Source organism: Dysidea avara, chromosome 12 (genome assembly GCF_963678975.1).
Source record: "Dysidea avara chromosome 12, odDysAvar1.4, whole genome shotgun sequence".
Lineage (NCBI taxonomy): Eukaryota > Metazoa > Porifera > Demospongiae > Dictyoceratida > Dysideidae > Dysidea > Dysidea avara.
The window spans coordinates 20,217,260-20,233,607 of NC_089283.1; the positions used below are offsets into that span (position 1 = coordinate 20,217,260).

Below are 16,348 nucleotides of genomic sequence, written 5' to 3' on the forward strand. Positions count from 1 at the left end.
CAGCTCTTTAAGTTACCAGTTATTTTTACTTTTATGAAGTCTTTACCTACAACTGAGCTGTTTTTAATTACATTGGATTACAGGTACTTGTAGTTTCTTGGACGCACCTTTTTTTTACAGCGAAGGTGTTTTTGAGGCAGTATAGATACATTTCACAAAACATTACATCACATCATCACAATGTTATTATTACAGATTTATTAAGTATGTGGCTTAACAGTGATGCAGTGTATGGCTGCTGAAGGAGTTTCGGGTGTCAAAATGCTCACATCCAAGCTTTGAAAATCTTAAAATTTTTCAGGGGGCATGCTCCAGCTTGGCATGCTTACGAATGCTGCTAAGCATTGTCAGATCATGTCAGATCAACTATGACTTTGATCTGACATAATGTCAGGTCAACAAAGACTAGTTACATAACCTATAATGAATCAGGTGTTGAGGGCTGGAGTGTGACGTCTGGCTTCACCACAATCATGTGTCAACATAACATCAAACGGCTATGCTTAAGAGGAATCCCCATTGAAAATGTATAACGAAACTTTACAGCATCATAATTGGAGTGTCTTACATTCGAATGAAGTGCTTTTAATATATTTTTAGGGGATCGAGAAGCACTACATGTCAAGCAATACAGGAGGCCCGTGCAATGTAGCAATCGTAAGTTATTAATCGTTTTTGATGATTCAGCTCAATGCAAACATACTAAAACATATAAGATGAGTATACTAGATCAGTTATAATATAGGATTCTTAAGGAAAGGGAGTTGTTGAAAATTTAATGTTGCAAAGAAATGAAAGGTGAGAGGAGTGGCAATATTTCTATTTTTTTTTTAAATTTAGAAAAAATTAACAATTACAACAAAATGCAATGATTTAAAGTGTAAAACAGAACTAACTGTGTGTTAAACTGTACTTGCATACATGTCTGAAATTGTAGCTTTGATTGCTTCTAATAGAGTAGTTACTTGACTGCTCTATTAGAGTATCTCTACAATTGTAAGAAAGGTGAGGTGAACAGTAAAGGGCTGCAGAGGGTTTAATAACAATCAATGGTGTTTATATTATGGTGCTGAAAATGTAGTGGTATACAGGGTTATTTGCAAATTACCAACAGGGCAATAACAGCTACATAAAATTTAATAGCGGCTCCAACTGAAACCACAAAACTCTATGTGATTTCTGCATTATTAGAATATCTAAATGTGACCGGATCTACAAAAACCCAACATAATGGCGCAAGCCTAAATTTTCAGTGTAAGCCATTGATTTCAATGGGTAAAATATTTGCGTATTTGAAAAAAAAAACTCAAATTTTTAAAATGATTTGTTCTTTGTGAAGAATAGTCCAATGATAAAAACCTGGATATCATTTTATTCGCCTACTCAAGAAGAGTTCGAAAATCTTTGTTTTGTTGCAGTAGACTAAAGGATACGTGAGTTATAGGCATTTGTTTACGCTATGTCGAAGCGATCGTATGTGATTAATCTTTCTTCACTGATTTCATCTCTGTATGTGGTGAAGTAAGGTGATAGAAGGCACAACTTACCCAGTAATGGACTCCCCTATTCATGGTGTACACAATAGTGCAAGTTGCAACTCTGCACTGCACAACATTGTGTTTGTAAGTTACTGTACAGCAGTTTTTGTAAGTGCCTATAATTTACTTTCCCAATACTTCCTGTACAAATTGATCTTTCTGTTGTTACTACTTTTTAGGGCTGTAACTCCAAAAGTTGTTGGCATACAAGACTAAAACTTGGCCAGAGCATACACTTAGCTAATTAGATTATACCTTATCAATAATGAAGAATTTGAAAAATGCACCATTATTTCAGGTTTTTGCAGATCTGGTCACTCTTGATCTGCATGTTCTAAGGAAACTCCTACCAGTGATGTTCAATTGTATTGTCTTTTGAGGTCATTTTAGAGACCTTTGCAAAAATTATGAACGATCCATCTTGATTAAAACTATTTATCAAGGTTTGGCAATCTCTTATATACCCTCACATGTGAGATTTGATTATGGGTTTTAGTTTATTCTACAGTTTCTTTGATTAATTGTGGATTTTGGTTTAATCCAGTCTACAATGCTACAATCATTAATTAATGATCAAACAAATTCTGTGAAATATTTTAACAGGTACACAAGTGCTTTAGTAGTGACACATAAAAGTGTGGATTTCTTTGTATTTTACGTGTGACATTAAGATTGATTTTCCAAAATCTGGTCACATTTTGTGATGCTTATCATACATGGTAGGGCTGTACTGTACGGATCATGAAGGTCTCACTAAAAATGTGACCGTCTCAGTAAAAACCTGACTTGTTGCACAACTATAGAGAATATTTTAAAATTTTTCTTAGCATTGTCTGCAGTATCCAAGGAATGGATCACCAAAGTTTCATCCTTCTGTGGTGAGTAGTTTTGGAATTAGAGCGCTAGACAGTAGGAGGAGCAAGATAATTGATTTGTACAGTGATTATATTGAAGATAAACTACAGACACTTACATTCGCAGCCATAAATTCTGTTTGCATTAGTCTACAACGTTGCAATTTGGCTTAAAATGTTCATCATATGTGACTGAATTTGACAAAACAAGGCTTCAACGCACAAAACTTCATTAGGAGATATGGCGATTTTAAGTAATCATTGTGTAATAACTTCCCAGTGCCTACAGCTGTGCAAACAAAATTTGCACCAATTATTCATCTATTTACTAGCTATCACTGAGTGGGTGTATTAATTTCTGATACCCAAAATTTGCCCTGTTTAGGGCAGCTTTTTTCGAGTGGGTTATAATATCACAGGTGGCAGTAATAGGGTGGGAGGGTGGTGGGTGGGCTTAATATAGGGGTATAAAATGAAGTAAGAAGACGAATGGAATCCAGAGGCCAAGTTTGGGCCCTCCATGGCCCCCCATGGCCCTCAAATCTCTCCAAATTGACTGAGAACACTATTGGTGAGCTCTCTGTGAAGTCCCAGCTCGCCACACACCATTATCACAAAGCCATGGCCATTTAATGGCGCCAATCTCCCACTCGTGGCTTTGACAGGGTCGGAAGAAAGCTGCTACAGAAACCAGACTTGCCAGTCCTGAAGGAAGTACAGTGTGGAATATGATAGTGTGTTAGACCAGCAATCCATTTCTGGTAAAAATGTAAGTTTGATTTTGTGTGTGTGGAAGCCTTGTTACATGAAATCCGGTCACATATATAGATAGCAAATCAGCTAAGGTAATAGTGTTAGCCCTGTAGTCACTCACGCATATGGATATGAAGGCAGTTTAGTTGAAAAAATGATGACGATGTTGCTTACGTTTAGGGCTAAAATGAATATACCGAATATTCGAATTCGTTCAAAACGATCATTATAATTCGAAACTTCGAAATTACAGTAAAGATGGCGGACACTAGTAATGATTTGGAATCTTTGTCAGTCTCTACAACTGCGACACTGCACTAGAGATGTACCGATAAATTGGATCTTGATCGCGAGGGTGATCAGGTCGGCGGTTGCCGATATGCCTTCCATATTAATAATGGGCACAAACATTCTGTGAACCGATTAGTTTGTATGGCAAATATGAATACTAGCTATGAAAGCCTTTTGGCTCACTACAAACAAATGGAAAGCCTCTCTATACTATTCCATAAAATGCTAAGTTAGGAGAATCCATATGACTACGCGTGTAAGTACTGCTATTGGTGTTAAAATATTCTTACCCAGAACTGTTACACTTTAAGAACAAAAAAACTGTACCACAGGAAAACCAAACTGATCATCTGTGTATAACAGCCATCTTCGTAACTAATCAAAACACAGAGTAATCTGGACAAGGGAGCATGTATTAAAATATTTGTGGTGCCTAATTGTCTGGGTTGTGTAATAGAGGCCACACCACCATAGGTATAGTTGTACAATATAGCAAAGGTACATCACTTCTGTTTTCTCAATGCTACAAATCATTAGAATATACATCATGCAGTAGCTACACCTGTAATTCTATTTGATTTACACCGTACAGAATATAGCTACAATAATTTAATCAGTATATAATCAGTATCAGTTCTTTTAGGTACAGATTAATTGGATATTGATACAACTGAAAAATCCTTATCAGTACACCTCTAGTAGCTACATCATCTGACACTTCTACTTCATTTCAAAAGCCACCTACTGAGGTTTTAAGATATCAAAATTGTACAATTAATTACAAATAATAAAAAATAACACACATGGCTACACTGTATTTCAGTATTACACCAAATATAGAATATTCGATTATTCGTTCTTTACTAAAAATATTTAATCTCTTTCATTTAGAATATTCGTTTTAGCCCTACTTACGTTTATCGCATCGTAAACAAATGCACATGACACGCATACCGTTAAGGCTACAGAAACAAAACAAAGATTCTCAAACTCTCTATATATAAGCAGGCAAATAAGATGGTGTATAGTTGTGAGTCTTCCCTCTCCTAGTACTGGACGGATAAATTTCTTTGTAGCATGCGTAATTTTACAATTCTTTTTTAAATTTTGATTTTCTCAATACGCATGCTTGTGCAAACAAGTTGGGTTTTTGCTGAGACAGTCACAAATATCATCTGAAATCCACCTACACTTCAGCTTGGCAGGATTGTATAGGCATAAACAAGCTCAAAAATCCTTCAGAGTGACCTAAAACTTTTCTAACTAAGTTTCTATTAAAGTTATATTTTCTACTAACTGACTAACCGCCTCATTAACTGATGCCTTCAGCCAAGCATAATGACTTTTCTTTACTTTTCAGTCTAAGGCCTATCACCACAGCTAGATTTCAGTGCTGGTAACTGTCCACAATTTCCATATTCAGCAGAACGACTGCAGAGGTGACTTACATATTGGAAACACTGTATAACAAGAGGTGGAACGCAATTGGAGGAATAGTTAATTTGCTTGATAGTTGGATAGTGGGTTCAGTCTCTCAATTTATTATTATTATTTATTTGTAATTACTTTCTCATACATGACACTTACAATACATCTGGTGCCATTCTTTTCCACAATGTAGTATGTATCGATTGACCAGTAATAAATCTTGATAAAATTAGTATGGACCATAGAAATAATAATAAAAACAATGAAACAAGGGAGGACTACAACTACATTAATCCCTATTATAGTCATAACTACACTATTGACAGGTTGTATATGTCTGACTGAAGTAGGAATTAAAATGTGTACTAGTATATCTACAGGTACTGATGACTTACAGTACATTGTTTCATTTCTATGATCTCTACTTTTCTAATATTTCCTTATACACATACTGTACTAGTTAAAGTACCACTGTGACTGCAGTATGGAAACATAATGTAGCATGAGATCATGCCCAAGTGCTATTAACATGGTGGTGCTTTACCTGGCTTATTGTACTAAAGTAGTAACTGCAAAGAGTTAGGATTAAGGTAGGATGATGCTAAGTAGCAGGAGATGAGCACCTAGCTGCTAGTAGTAGGTTTGAGACTAACTAATGCCTTCAGCCAAGTATAACTGGACTATGGATAAGGCTACAGGTTTGATTTCTTTACTGTTTAACATTACTTCAGCCTGAGACGTTACATTACAGCTACAGTACAAACATCATGGACTTATCTTTGGCCTTCTTTGTGCCCAATTTTGTATCCACTACCATGTAGGTGTTGATTTGTGGTAACACATTATGACTACAGTACTGGTTATTGTACACAATTCCCATATTGAGCAGAACAACTGCAGAGGTGCCTGATTTACATGGATTGTGCAATATCCTTGGGAGGCCTCTAGGCAACACTAAACCTACTACAATGCATGAAATGATCACATAAGGTAAATAGAAGAAAATGATGAAAGACAGCTGCACAACCAAGGCTAGACTAAGTAAAACAAAGTGAAAAAATCAATAAACACAAAAAATTGGGAAACTCCAGAGCTCTAGCCATGTTTTGAAGAGTTTCTTCAATTTGAAAATAAATTCTCAAGTACTGATGTCCTTCGAAAATAAATTCCCACAAGTAAAAATAATGTGCTTTCATGTGATCAAACAGCGCATATTTGCTTACTGTTACTTCATCAACAGCCAGTAAACTATCCAGAATGGCCATTGTTGGGAATCTATGCCGTCTGCTGATCAAGCCGATTGCCTCACCAGTGACTAGTGTTGCACCGATATCCAAATTAATCAATTATTCTGATAAATAATATTAAGCAACAGAATTAGTCGATACTGATAACCGATCTGATATACATAACACTACTAACACTCATCATCATCATTATTAAATGACTCATATTAGTGACAAGAGCATAGATATACAGCTCATTCTAGGCTACAATGTAAAGTTAGATGCATACCGCAAGTAAAAGTTATTCATGGTAAACGGGTTTTAAGTACATTTTACTATTGCTACACAGTTGAGACAAGTGGCTGGTACTACATAGAAACCTAAAACCTCAGTCTACTGTTGGGCATGGCCTAAAACCTGACAGTTTATTATGGGCAGTGCTCGTAGTCAACTGCTAAATCATCAACACATAACTCAATTAAAATGCCAAATAACTTATGTCTAGCCTCCCCAACATCATTATACTACTCAGCGCAGTGGAGATAAACATTGGCTTTAATTTAATCAAAACCGATTAATCAGCTAGTAGCCAAAATCGGCCCAATACCAATTATTGACCCATTATCGGTGCAACACTACCAGTGGCTACTGTAACTACTCCACTTTATAACTCAGTCTTTTTCTTTCCAGTGTGCAAAAGTGGAGACTATTCCATCCTTGATTCCATCAGTAAGGTGAGCACATGTAGACTCCACATATTTTGTAATTTATGACACGAATTTCTATAGTTGCTTGAAATCCACATGTACTTCAAAATATGCATCCTTCAAACATAATACCTTCGAAATTCAGAATTTTTGGCAGGCTCCAATGAGCCTTGAATACACAATACAAGGATAATTCCACAGTAGTGAGTGTTTTGTGACCCCTTTAATGTGCCCACACTGTGCTACTTTATTGAACTATCTGTAATGCACATTGAGGAGTATTGTGTCAAGTTGCAAAAAATAGTTCCAGTCTGACATTATATATTTGGTACCTAGCCTAGAATTTGTGGTAATTGATTCTCAAAAGTTAAAATTTCATATTGTGGAGCCACTAAATTTTCATTGCTGCTGCGATCATTGCTGAGAACTTTGTATTTATCACAAGAGGACACACTTCACTAGTTGTACTTACTATTAGTGGTACTCCTGTTTGAGAAATGTGCACGTGCATGACAAAAATGCATGTGTCTATATCTGTGTTTTAATGAGCCATTGTGAAGCGACAACAGTTCAGCAGGTGGAGTCAGAGTAATAGATGGCCAATCACATGTTACTAATATACCAGATGAATTGGACACCGCAAGAGAACAAGAAGTGATCTGTAAGTGGTAATTACAGCAGGTAGTACACAACGCAATGTGTTTCTTGCCATGTTTTGCATATTTTGAGATCCTTTATAAGGGATTCAACTGTGAAACCATTTGCTATATTCATAGTTAGCTAATAGAAGTGTAGGCTGTATTCACAATATCTCAGAATGGATCTCTCCCCTGATAAGCTTTTATACCTTAGAGTTGGAAACGCAGCAGTTAGCATATTTTCTGTAACTGCACCTGCAAGTGTGGTTATGTATCTGAGAGAGAAATAAAAGAAGTTGACCACATGATACTGTCTCTGACACTGACAACCACCCTAGTAACATGTTGCATATACAGGGTACGTGGTGTAATGGCCTAAGTAAGCTGGAGCATTTTTGAAGTGCTTGGGTGCATGTTACAAACCTGTACATTGTTGCTTTGCTCAGGCTTCATAAATACAGTGTTAAAGTTGTACACCTTGTGATAAGTCTAAATATCAAACATACCATATTGTTTAAATAGGGATCCACCAAAAATGATGAGAGCCACCTAAAATTCCATCTTTAAAATTCATAGAAACATTTTAATGATGAAAATCACCTTAATGGAATAATATTAGTCCATCTAACATCAAATACAGCATTAAAATGGAGAATAAGCTGCCAGATATAGAATTTTTTTTTAGATTACCGAAACTCAAATTTTTGTCTGCCTGCCTGCCTATAGCTATCGGCCCGCCTGCCTGCCTGCTTGACCACAGTCACAAGAGTGGAGGCCAAATGAGATAGCATACGGCCACCATTTTACACCACAATAACACACTCAACAGTGGGATGTGTCTTTTGGAGTTCCAATGAGTTAGTTCCCTTTGCACCTGGTCTTCCCTTTTATCTTCAATCAGGTAAGTTGTCTTCTTCCTTATGCAATGAAACCACATTGAGGCATTAATTTTCCATATCAACACTTTCCTTGAGCAGCATATTTAGATGCCGCAAACTTATTTTAGCACTTACACTCGGTAGATACCTGTAACTTCATGATAGGTTCAATGCCATACCTATTAATGTGATCTTAATTGATTAATAATGATCGAGCACCAAGACCACAATCTATCATGATGACACACCTTGTTATTATTGGCCTAATAATATAATGCTAGCACTACAAAAATATGAAATAGTGACACACCTCTGGCTGACTAGAGATAATCTAATAGAACAGTCACCCTAATAGAACAGTCACATGTTTATAGCTATAAGATTATTCATTTAAAAGTGAAGTGGGAATCCCAAGTGATAAAAAACAGTGAAATTAAAATGAATGATGGTATTACAGTATAGCTTGGTGGGAAATTCTCTACTTTGGCATTGAACAAAACGATTGTTATAACATGCCAATGTATGGATTTTCTCACCGATTTATGCTGCAATGCCATCATTCATTTCTGGTTTCACTACTTTATCCCTACTTCACTTTTGAATTAACATACTATTTATTTAAACTCTAGCATGGAAATAAGAGTACAGGGTGTAACTAATCTAAATTCAAGGTTTTTGGAAACAGATGGTCCGTTCAATTCAGTTAAACACAGTCTGAAGAAGTTTATTGGTCAAACTTCACTCACCCATGGGTATAATTTTTGTGGAAGTTGAATCAGTTTATCACAATACTATCAGATTTGTTAGACTGCTTTACTTAGGCGACTGCTTTATTAGGATATTTTGATGTTCATAAGGAAACTCTTACCAGTGATGTGTTACAGTTTCATAAACTTTGTATTGTCTTTTGAGGTCTTATAAAGACCTTTTCAAAAATTATAGAAGAAAGAATTATGTTTCAGTACTTGTTAGTCAAGGTTTGACAATCTCTTATATACCCTCACATGTGAGGTTTGATTATGGGTTTTAGTTTAAACTGGGGTAACTGTTTTGATTGTGAATTTTAATTGTTTCTCTGTGGGTTTAGTTTCTCTGTGGGTTTAGTTTCTCTGTGGGTTTAGTTTCTCTGTGGGTTTAGTTTCTCTGTGGGTTTAGTTTCTCTGTGGGTTTAGTTTCTCTGTGGGTTTAGTTTCTCTGTGGGTTTAGTTTCTCTGTGGGTTTAGTTTCTCTGTGGGTTTAGTTTCTCTGTGGGTTTAGTTTCTCTGTGGGTTTAGTTTCTCTGTGGGTTTAGTTTCTCTGTGGGTTTAGTTTCTCTGTGGGTTTAGTTTCTCTGTGGGTTTAGTTTCTCTGTGGGTTTAGTTTCTCTGTGGGTTTAGTTTCTCTGTGGGTTTAGTTTCTCTGTGGGTTTAGTTTCTCTGTGGGTTTAGTTTCTCTGTGGGTTTAGTTTCTCTGTGGGTTTAGTTTCTCTGTGGGTTTACTTTATTCTACTCATGCCAGTTAAAACACCATAGCAACTGCAATACGGGAACAAATGCACAAGGATGTTGTATCAGTCTCTCACCCAATCACTCGGTGCTATTTTTCCATATTTCACAAGCGTGGCAGTGCTTTAACTGGATTTGCTTCTTTGCTCACAGTGTTCATTTGTAGATTCAAATCACATCAGTTTTGTATATACATAGTACAAGTTTGGTCATAAAACAAACAGATGACATTGTTTTGGCTATTTCTGGCTATTAAAATGTTACACACGTGTTTCCATACACAATACTACATTTTCCTTTCATGCTGTATGGAAATAAGTTTTCACCCACACAAGTTCTTTAAGACATTTTACAGTTGTCTAACTACTATTAATAAAAAGACAGATGTTAAAGCCCACAACTGGCATGGACACATGTATGGTGTTCTAAATTGCTTGCTAAACAACATGTGTGTCTGCCTACACAAACCTTTGTTAATTAAAAGCAGCCAGTATGTATGCTGTATAGACCATGTACAAACAAGTAAATTAAGAAAATGAACATCTCTTAAAAGTTGTAAGGGGTGTGTCCCTCGCATGTGTTCGTAGTGAAGGACAGATTCAAAGCATTGCTGATGGAATTTTTTGTAAGAAAACATCACAGACAAACTATATATCAGTTAAGTGTTGTCTGTAGTTTAAAGCTGTTTGTTCGAGGTAGTGTTTTGTATGACAAAGCAATTACAATTAAACCAATTGAGAGACTGAACACACTCCCCAATTACTATCAATTACTGAAAACAAACTGGCTATTCTACTTTATTTCCAATTATGCTCCACGGTATTTCAAATTAAGAACAATATGAGAAGCACCTCTGCAGTCAATCTGTGGAATATGGAAATTATGTGTGATTCTTGTACAATTAACAACGAAATTGTGCAATTCATATTTCATGATGTTTATCATACAATATGGTAGGACTGTATAGTACCTATCATGAAAATCTGACCAAAAATATCATTTGAAAGCCACCTTCACTTTACTTTTACACCAACTTGGCTGGAATCGTAGAAACCAATACAACACGAGACCACGTCCGTGGTCGCAGCAGTGCTTTAACTAGCATGAGTGGAATAAAGCAAAACCTACACCACAAATTTCAGAGTAAACTAAAACTCACAACCAAACACCTCCAGAATAAAGTAAAACCCATAATCAAATCTCACAGAGCATCAACCATTTTTGTTTTTAAAGTGTTCTGAAATTAAAGCAAAAAAAGTGTTCCTGCCTGGAATTGAACCAGGGGCCTTCAGTGTGTTAAACTCATGTGATAACCACTACACTACAGGAATAGCACATCACTACCATCAGTGTCAGCTGCACCGCTATAAAGAAATTGCCTCATGTGATCTTTACAATCATCGCAAAGTTCAGTACACATGATAATGACAATGATAAAGCTCATTTTACATGTGCTATAACAAGCAAGTGTGGATGGTGGTACTACAGAGGAGGTTGGACACACACACGTGAGCGCATACATTTTGTTTTGAAATTTAGTTTAACCAAGCGCTCACCTAGGTTTTCACAAATACCATTCGAGAGTGCATTTCAAGTTTAGTCTATTCAGCCTATCTATCCCATTCAATCCCACTACTCCAGGCACGTAAATTGCTCTTGAAATCTATAGGGATCATGTGTATAGGCGTTTGAAGGTGGAATCAATGTGTAATACTATAGGGATGCCTTATTACGTGTATTTTAGCTTGTTGAAGAAAACAATGTGCATACTAACAAAGCTTCTCAGGGTACTGAAGAAGAAAAGCGGACCCCGCTAGCTTGGCCTCACAGAGAAACGAACAGAGTATTAGAATCTCACACATTTGCCTTGCAATAAGAATTTGCTGTTCATCTTAAGAAGCACAATGTGGTATGGATATTGCTAAACATTTCTACTATCACTTACTCCTCGTCACATATTAGAAATATGCAGTAATAAATTTCAGAAGTGCTTATATCGTGTCCAACCTCCTCTGGTGGTACTATGCTTGTGATTCTATTAATCCTAATGAATGCCCACCTACAGACAAGCAAGGAAAAACCTGTCAAGGTTGACATAGCAATGCTACTAGTATAACTTTTGGTAAAACAGCATACAAAAAACAACGTATATAGACAGAAAATAACTAGACTTTGTCTGTTGCAGTAGTAGTACGTATGTACGTATGTATATAATTTATGACTGGTAAGCAAATGGCAATTTTGCAGATCAATCTTAGTGTGTAATGACTCTAAAAAAAAGAAAGAGTGGAAAAAAAAGACTGTTCCAGCCAGGAATCAAACCAGGGACCTTGAGTGTGTGAGACTCATGTGATAACCACTACACCACAGGAACTACACCACAGGAACTACACTTCCAATTTTAACAAGAAATTCAAGATATTTATGTGGACAAGGCCGTGAATAGCTACAGAGTAATTAACTAAGTCCCATCTAGTGCTCTGTGATATATCTGTAATACTGTTTATCGTGATAAATTATCATAATCACCGATTATCATACCGTGACAGCGTTTGATAACCAATATATCGAAATAACGGCATATCGATGAATACCAGTATAGGATTATTTTTAACCCAACCTTTGGTGTTTAATTATCCAATTAGTTGATGGTTTAGCAGACATGCCCTAAACAAAAACTTGAGGTTGTCACATTACAACACACGCTTATTTGTACTGATCTATATATATATATATATATATTTTTGGGATGATACCGCTTCATACTAGGCCCAAGAAATGATGCAATAGTTACAATAACAAGCTAACTATATACCGTGATATTTTTCTGTTACTAATACCGTGTATTTAAATTTCAATACCACCGAGCTCTAGTCCCATCATCTAGTGTACATAACCCTCCCCATTATATACTCTTGATACAAGGTATCAAGAAACCAGGAAACCTAACTCTATAGTAACAAAACTTCAACATGGTCTCAAGGTGTCCCTAATGGTACATTCACTAGCTGTATACACAATGTATAAAGTTTGCCACTTCTCATAAAGAACAATATGATGTAATGGTGTGTCCTGAAAGCATTTAATAAGTAACTTGTCTGACAGTAATTCCTTATATGTCACTAACCAACTGACATGCAAGTGGTACACAGAGTTGGGGTCAGTACACAGAGTTGGGGTCAGTACACTAAAACTGTAACTAGTTACATATTACTCTTTAGTTTTACGTGATGTAGCGTGCTACAGTTACATATTACTTACTGAAAAAAGTAACACTTAGACTATATTACTCGCTACTCTTAAGGGCTGTAACTAGCAATAACATTACATATTACATTTGTTCATTACAAACTATAAAGTAAGTCTAACCTTCTAAATACAAGCTACCAGCCTACAACTACAAGTGACACGAGCCAGCCACAAATACATACTTTGTTGCTGACTTTGTAGTTGTATCTTGGCCTCAAGGGCACTCCCCATACACTATCATTCTTTGTCCATGCCTATAACACTATCTCCAGTCTTGTCTGGACCCAAAATGCAATCGATCACGTGCCTGGATACAATGCACCTTAAAAAGGAAGTAACGCATTACATTCGTTACAATTTCAGGATGTAATATCCGTTGCTACTTTGTCATGTAATGCGTTATATTATTCGTTGCTGTAAAAGTAATATAATTACGCAACGCGTTACCCCCAACTCTGTTGGTACAGTATGTAGTGCTGTACACTGGTGTGCAAATAACCAGTGTTGTCTAGGTCAGCCAACAACCAGTGAAGAAACCTTTAAACTGGTTATTTCCCACCCACTTGGTAAACCATAAATTACCCCTGCTGACAAGTGTTAACATCATAACCTCAAAGCATGTATAAATATGTTATTGTAATAACTGTTATTGCAAGACAAGATATTGATGGTCACTTTGGTACCACCCTAAACCTTCCAGCAGGCTTGTTGAGTACTATTATGTCTGTCACTATACACACAAACAAATTAATCAATTATTGTCAATTATTGGTAGGCAATTAACCAACGACAAAAATTTTGTAGGTGTACAACACTAACAGCAAGAGTTCACAATACAAAAATAGGAGAGTATCCAACTGGAATAAGCACACACACTGAGTCGAGTAATACCTCTAGCCTGTTCACAGAATAAAGGCTTGACCTTATCAACACCAATAAACACCAATCAACAGTTCTGTATCACCAATGGAAGTGTTAAAGTTGAACATGACACAGTGACTTTATACAGGCTATATTGGAAGTTGGACACTCTCTCCTTTTTATATTATGAACTCTTGCTAAAAGTATGTCAGATACAGTGGACACACCATACCAGTTTAGTACTACATGAGTACACTACACTACTCACCAGTGATAAAGTGATCAGATCTTCCTCAGTGACCTCTTCATTGTCATCCTCACTATCTTCTTCACCTGAACCATCCTCTGTAACATAGCAACAGTGTGAAGGGTGGATCATTTGTGCATATCTGTCTTGGTGGTTATCTAGAGGTTGTACTCTTTGAATAATACAGATTAAAACTTTGTGCCCCATAATTGGGAAACATTTTTAAGTGGCTTTTTTCTACATGCCTCTCACACTGCATGCACACTACACACATGTAAACACTTACATAAGCTTCCAAGTAGGTGCTTGACAACAGTCCTGATGTAACCCTTCCTTCACCATTGGCAGGTAAATCTAACAACAGCTAAGGAGTTCACAACAACTACACACAAGTTGCTATAGTAACACAAAAAGGATACACCAGTAACAGTCACATGATCTCCAGGACCAGCCTGCCTGGTCACCTCTCTACTACAGTAGATGGTCATGGAACGTGGAATACTGCCAACTGGTACCCGGTCATTCTAATGGGATACAATATGTATTGGTTGAAAAATTGGTTAGGCATCCAACATTTTATGACCAAATTTGGTGCTTGCCTAAGCGTACTCCATTTTGGTTGGACACAAGGTCCAATCATAATAAACTCAGAAAATGCATCAGACCAAAATGCATATTATATCTTGTGTACTCGACTTCCATTCTTCTCCTCTAAGTGGATTTTCTCCTATAATTTCTTGCCTCCTCCCCCCAGGTGCGACTTTGAGGGGAGGCTAAGGGGCCTGTAGCCCCCTTTCCTTATTAAGTAATATTTAGCCATCATAACCCAAATTCTTCTGTGTTTAAAGCAGACCTATTTCAGGAGCTACACATTACTAGCAACACAAAATATGTTTATGTAAGTATACCTATTGTTTAACACTGCTCCAGAGAGGGGGTGCCTCCTCTTTTTCCTCAAGAATTCTTCAAGAAATCAAATGTTTTAATTGTGGGTTGCATCTCCATAGTTACAAAGGTTTTAATTGTGGGTTTCGTTTTATTCAGAATTGCAGTATAATCTACTATGGCTATAATAGGAGATCTTAATCAAAGTATGGTTCTATTTAACTTGTACTATTTTAGAGTGAATTCAAAATGTTTTTGGCTAACATCATACCAACTCAGCCATCACCAGAGACCTCAACCTATAAAGTGCATTTGGAGTGAGACCTGAGGTTAAAATGAGTGAGATTTGCTTACTTAGGAGTTGAGGTCTCGTCTTAGTAGAAAAATTCCTGTAAAAATTGCAAAATTCTCAACTTTCTTTGGCTATTTCAGTTATACCTCTCCAATTTTTAGCCATTAGGGCACTGTTTAGTGCTTTTCCAAGAGGTTTGAAATTAACTTACATAAGAGCTTAATTTTCCAGGAATTGCAATGCGTGAGACAACAATCTGATGCGTGTGTCTCCTGCGTAATGAGTGAGAGTTGAGGTGTCTGTCATCACTAGCAAAAGTGTACAGTGGAACCTCTCTTAACAAACTCCCTGAATTAAGGACACAATAGAAAAAACCTCCATAATAAGGACAAAAAGTTTGGTCCCAACAGGTCTCATCAATACATTTTTTACCTCTGAAAGAGGAAAACCTCTACATTACAGCAAAAAGTGGCCAAAACTCCTGGGTCCCGAAATGTCCGTAATTGAGAGGTTCCACTGTAGTCTTAGTAGTCAAAAGTGACTATACCATAATTTATTGAGCCACTGTAGTCTACTAAAGTTACAATCTGTACCAGGTAGTTTCCCCATGATAACTTTGCAGATGTAGCTAGGTTAATCTTGATTGTCTGGCAAAAGTAACTATCACAACAACTAATTTGGAAGCTTACAATCACTTTAACAAGAAGAATGCAATACATACTGCAGCTACTAGTAGCTACATAAGTAGTCCATTCCATAGATCAGGCACTTGTTAACAAGATACTGCTATATATAGTTGTTTTGGTGCTTAAGGCTATAATATAACAAAGTGTTTGATCTTTATAAGCGTCAGCATTAGTTTTTACTTGTATCCATGCACCTCTGAGACAGATTAGAAGATGCAAAGAGTAGTTGATTCATGTGTAATGTTTAACTAAAGGTGAAAACATCATAATGTTGACATGAGAATCAGTCTTAAAGCAAAATGACATTGTCTGAAAAACTGCTGAAAACGCT

At 36.5% G+C, this 16,348-nt stretch overlaps 1 protein-coding gene and 2 non-coding genes across 3 annotated transcripts in view; all 3 read right to left on the minus strand.

The window, feature by feature from the left end:
- Positions 1 to 15,109, minus strand: part of LOC136240105 (DNA replication licensing factor mcm7-A-like) — a 36,112-nt gene extending 21,003 nt beyond the window's left edge. The window contains exons 1-2 of the mRNA XM_066030957.1: positions 15,063 to 15,109; positions 14,176 to 14,252 (exon numbers count right to left, since the gene is read on the minus strand). The gene's annotated coding sequence lies outside the window, so the exon portion shown is untranslated. The remainder of the gene's footprint in view (positions 1 to 14,175; positions 14,253 to 15,062) is intronic.
- Positions 11,056 to 11,128, minus strand: Trnav-aac (transfer RNA valine (anticodon AAC)). Its single transcript has one exon. It is a non-coding gene; the product is annotated as a tRNA-Val (tRNA).
- Trnav-cac (transfer RNA valine (anticodon CAC)) lies at positions 12,099 to 12,171 on the minus strand. The gene has a single exon. It is a non-coding gene; the product is annotated as a tRNA-Val (tRNA).
- Positions 15,110 to 16,348: the final 1,239 nt, after the last annotated feature.